The 5,392-nt window shown below is 47.6% G+C and overlaps 1 non-coding gene across 1 annotated transcript; it reads left to right on the top strand.

The window, feature by feature from the left end:
• The first annotated feature begins 783 nt into the window (after nucleotides 1-783).
• Nucleotides 784-865, top strand: TRNAS-CGA (transfer RNA serine (anticodon CGA)). Its single transcript has one exon. It is a non-coding gene; the product is annotated as a tRNA-Ser (tRNA).
• Nucleotides 866-5,392: the final 4,527 nt, after the last annotated feature.

Raw genomic sequence — 5,392 nt, forward strand, 5'->3', positions numbered from 1 at the left:
CGCCGCCTGGGCCGGCCCCGGTCCGCGCTGCGCCCCCTGCCGGCAGGCCGGGCGCGGCGGAGGAGCTCCAGGCGCGGGCCGACCCTGGTGGCCTACCCGGCAGCGGCGGCGGGAGCCTCCGGGGAGAAGGACTCTTCCTGGAGGGGGCGCCATTCTCCTGAGATCCCTCTTACCAGACGCGAAGCCCTTCCCTCTTTTTGCCTCAGCCCGTTAGTGTCACCTCGCTATCCCACTCCAGGCGGCCGCCAGTCGCTGGAGCAGCCCCAACCCGTTGCCCCGAGTGGCCCTCACCTTGCGCATTCCTAATCCGACGGAGCCCCTCGTCCCCCAAAACCCCAAAACCCTTTCCCCAAGAAGTTCCTTCCTTCCATCCATTCCCAGCATCTCCCCATTTAAACTTTTCTGAGTCTCCCTCACCCCTCGCGCTTGTCCACCCAGCAACCCCTTCACTTGTTAACCCAAAAGTCCCCTAGCCGCCACCTTGGGGACCCAGTGCCTTCCTCAACTGCTTCCTCCGCTGGCCTCGCTGTCGCCTCCTAAGTAGGTGTGAGCTCCTTGAGACTCCGACTCTTCGCTAGGCAGGAGACCCTCCTTCCCTGGGTCACCCGGTCCATCCGACTCTTTTTCTCTGGGTGGCGTAGATAGGAGGTAAGGAACCAAGGGGTGGGGAGTCCTCAGGTGAGTGCGCGTCGAGGCCGGTACCCTGCTTCCGGTTCCCGCATGTAGTCCCCGATTGCAGTGCGGACCCCTTCTGTAAGCGCGCGGCAAAATGTGGTTTTGGAAGTCACGGTGGCCGAGTGGTTAAGGCGTTGGACTCGAAATCCAATGGGGTTTCCCCGCACAGGTTCGAATCCTGTTCGTGACGGCTTTTTTTTTTTTTTTTTTTTTTTTTTCTTTCTTATTATTAAGACGGAGTCTGGCTCTGTTGCTCAGGCTGGAGTGCAGTGGCGCGATTTCGGCTCACCGCAGCCTCCACTTCCCGGGTTCAAGCAATTCTCCTGCCTTAGCCTCCCGAGTAGCTGGGACCACAGGCATGCGCCACCACACCTGGCGTTTTTAGTAGAGACGGGTTCACCGTATTGGCTAGGCTGGTCTCAAACTCCCGACCTCAGGTTATCTGCCAGCCTCGGCCTCCCAAAGTGCTGGGATTACAGGCGTGAGCACCGCGCCCGGCCTGACGGCGACTTTTTAAATCCCACTTCACAACACGTAAAGGTAATCCCACTTCTCACAAGTGTCTTTCGTGCACTTTCTCTCTCCAAAAGGAAGCCGCCAACAGGTCTTACCCCTGTATTTGGGAGAATGGGAGTGATCTTGGGAAGCTTAATTATGTACGACTGTGTTGGCTGCTAGACTGTGAGGCATTTTCAGAATTTTATAACTTCAGGCTTGCTGGGAGAGCTTTGGCACATGTCTCATTCTTTTGAGGGCATAGGGAAGGATTTGGTTGAAGGGTTACATTTTGTCTGGGAATGTGAGTGGCTGTTTTGCAGTATTAGTCAAACCTAGAGTTTCCTCTAAATTTCATGACCAGAAGTCACACCTTGTAGGTCTAATTACACCGAAGACCCAGGAAACAGGGGATTCTCTCATCTGGATTTCCTTGAGGTGTACAGGGCTAGAAGGGAGTAGCCTATTGAAACATCATTGCAGATCCAACTAGAGCCAAGGTGTGGGAAGATTATTCTCAATTTTTATTGAGTGCTTATTATGTGCCAGGTACTGTTTTAAATTATCTATGTGTATTAACCAAGCGAGGAAATTAATCTCATCTTTAACCTTTAACCCTCTTATACTCATCTCACCCCATTTTTCCTGTCCCCTAATTTCTGATTGTGGGAGGATCTGGGCTGCTTGTTGAAGATTTTGTTGTTTGTTTTGGGGGGTTGTTTTTGAGACAGGGTCCTGCTCTGTTGCCCAGGCTGCAGTGCAGTGGTGCAATCTCAGTTCACTGCAACCTCAAACTCCCAAGCCCAAGCGATCCTCCCGCCTCAGTAGCTGGGACTACAGGCATGCACCACCACGCCCAGATAATTTTTTGTATTTTTAGTAGAGACAGGGTTCTGGGATTTCGCCATGTTGCCCAGACTGGTCTCAAACTCCTGGACTCAAGCAGTCCGCCTGCCTCAGTCTCCCAAAGTGGTGGGATGACAGGTGTGAGCCACAGTGCCTGGCCAAGGATGTTCTTTTTGTACTTCTCACACAGCCTCTTGTCCAAAAAGAATCCCAAAGGGCAGGGGGCTCTAGGGTAATACATAGAGCTTTCTACACATTTATACCTTAGAGTTTCCCACCTTCATACCACTGCTCAGGCTGTTCTTTCCAGCATGACCCTCACATTGCCTCCCTGCCCCTCACCATTAACACTTTCCAAAATCCTTTAGGCCCCTCTTCTTTGATGCTCTTGATCACTCCAGCTACCTATCAGTCTACCACCACCACCATTCACTGAATTGCATGCAAGGACTTCTCGCTTGATATGCTAACATAAAAATAAAACAAAAACAGGGCTGGATGTGGTGGCTAACTCCTGTAATCCCAGCACTTTGGGAGGCCTAGGCAGGTGGATCACGAGGTCAGGAGTTCAAGACCAGCCTGGCCAATGTAGTGAAACCCCCTCTCTACTAAAAATACAAAAATTAGCTGGGCGTGGTGCCAGGCACCTGTAATTCCAGCCACTTGGGAGGCTGAGGCAAGAGAATCGCTTGAATCCAGAAGGCAGAGGTTGCAGTGAGCTAAGATCATGCCACTGCACTCCAGCCTTGGTGATGCAGAGACTCTGTCTCAAATAAAATAAAATAAAAACACGTTCCATTTATTTTACCTGCTAAATATGTCTCAGATATGCTCACTTTTCTCAGGGGTGAGTGCAGGCTGAGCTAGAGCCTTCATTTGGAAAGTAGTGGTATTTGCGGGCACCATACGAGGTAATATATAGAAAGCTGCACTAAAGCATCCACACTGCAGTCTGGGACCTTAAACCCTTGCATGGCTGCTTTCTATGTTGCAGGATATGACCCCTTTTCTCTCACCACTCTTCCATATTCACTACATTCTGTCCACTGGCATTCTTTTAGTTCCTGGTACTTATTTAGCTTTGCTCATGGTGTTCTCTGCCTGGAATAATCTTTCTCTTCCACACTTTCTACTCATTCTCCACCTAAATGTTGGTTCTCCTGTGGAGTTTTCTCTGACCACTTGTTGCCTACCACATCCTATGCCCTCATCTTATTATGTGAAGTCTTTCTTCCCCTGTGGCATATAAACACATTAAACACAGATAAGCCAGTCAGTTTAAAAAATGGGTGTTTTTAGGAGGCTGAGGCAGGAGAATGGCGTAAACCCAGGAGGCGGAGCTTGCAGTGAGCCGAGATCGCGCCACTGCACTCCAGCCTGGGCGACAGAGCGAGACTCTGTCTCAAAAAACAAAAAACAAAAAAACAAAAAAACAAAAAATGGGTGTTTTTTACAGTAGTTATGTGTACATGTTTTAATCTTCAGACTGGTATATAAGCTTCTTGAGAGTTAGGACTGTGTATTTTATTTATTTGCATCTTCTCTACAAGGCCTTATAGATGTGATGAACTATGTATTGAATTAATTTATAAAATCTCATATGCTCACGATTCTCCTTCCTACCAAATCCCAGTTTGCAGAGGCTCTCATATTTAAATATCTGGAGAGCCATGACCAGAATTGACCAGCAGAGGGCAACCAACAACTATGTTGTGAAGGGAAGAAGGATCCATGGTTTACAAAATGGAGGATCTGGACCAAGAAGGGAAATATGGCAGAGGTAATTTGCTACTTGAAGATTATCCCTTTTATTGTCAAATTCTTCTCTTGTAACTTTTGTGGGTGAGAGGCCAAGGATTCAAACCTTCATATACAATAGACCATTTTAAATTTCTACCATCCCCATGTACCCACCCCATCTCCCCAATTCCTTCACCCTTCCTCTTCCACTCCAACAAATCCTATGTATTCTTTTACCTTTCTTTACCTTGCATGATCTGGCCCCCTCTCTCTCACCATTCTTACGTATTTACATATCACCCACTGGCATTCTTTAGTTCCTGCTACAGTATGTGGCCTTGCATATTTTCCCTGAAGTAACCTTCTCCACTTAGGCCTGTAGTCCCACTCATTTAAACCTTGTAAGGAACCTTCCATAACTATCCTTCCATAACACCTTCAAATTCCTCTACTCTGGATCAATCCTTCATGAATTCAGAACAAACAAAACCCCACTTGCATTTGACACTTTCAAATTTCCACATTGTTTTCTACTTCCTTTCATTTTTCGAATAAAATGTATACCTTTCTGTCTCCAGTTCCATACTATCAGATACCCTGTCATCTGGTTTCTGCCTCCTGAAGTGTTTTGGTTGTTTTTTGTTTGTTTGTTTGATTTGAGACAGAGTCTTGCTCTCTCGCCCAGGCTAGAGTGCAGTGGCACTAGCTTGGCTCACTGCAACCACCACCTCCCAGGTTCAAGCAATTCTCCTGCCTCAGCCTCCCGAGTAGCTGGTATTACAGGTCCCTGTCACCATGCACCTGGCTAATTTTTTTTTTTTTTTTTTTTTGTATTTTTAGTAGGGACGGGGTTTCATCATGTTGACTAGGCTGGTTTTGAACTCCTGACCTCAAGTGATCCACCTGCCTCAGCCTCCCAAAGTGCTGGGATTACAGGCGTGAGCCACCGCGCCTGGCCTCCTAAAGTTTTTTAGACATTAATAGAAACCACTGGACAAATTTAATAATCTCTTCTCAATCTCCATCCTTTCTGTGTTTGAAACAACTTGATTTCTTACTGGCCTTCAGAAACACTTATTTTCTCCTTCTCAGTATACTGCTTCTCCACCTCATTTGCTTTCTTCTTCCTCCTGTGGAATTCCACCAAAGCTTCATTTTTCTCCCAAGACAAAATCTCAGAGCCACCTTTCCAGGTATGTCCTCAGCTAAGCCATGGTCCTTTATCTCCAGCTATCTACATCTCTACACAGCTGACCTAGTGTCACCTAATATGCAAACAAAGCTTCTCTTCCTCTCCCATAAGCATCGTTCTGAACTTTTCCCATTTTTGTTGATACCACTATTCACTCAATTCCTTCATTTCCAGCTCTAAGAATTAATTATCTGAAATTTTGTTTTCTCCCAAGCCCATCATTGATTCATCAGTTGCTTCCCCTAGCACATCATCTTTTTTTTTTTTTTTTTTTTTTTTTGAGATGGGGTCTCGCTCAGTTGCCCAGGCTGGAGTGCAGTGGCCGGATCTCAGCTCACTACAAGCTCCGCCTCCCGGATTCACGCCATTCTCCTGCCTCAGCCTCCTGAGTAGCTGGGACTACAGGCGCCCGCCACCTCGCCCTGCTAGTTTTTTGTATTTTTT

Source organism: Macaca thibetana, chromosome 11, assembly GCF_024542745.1.
Source record: "Macaca thibetana thibetana isolate TM-01 chromosome 11, ASM2454274v1, whole genome shotgun sequence".
NCBI lineage: Eukaryota > Metazoa > Chordata > Mammalia > Primates > Cercopithecidae > Macaca > Macaca thibetana.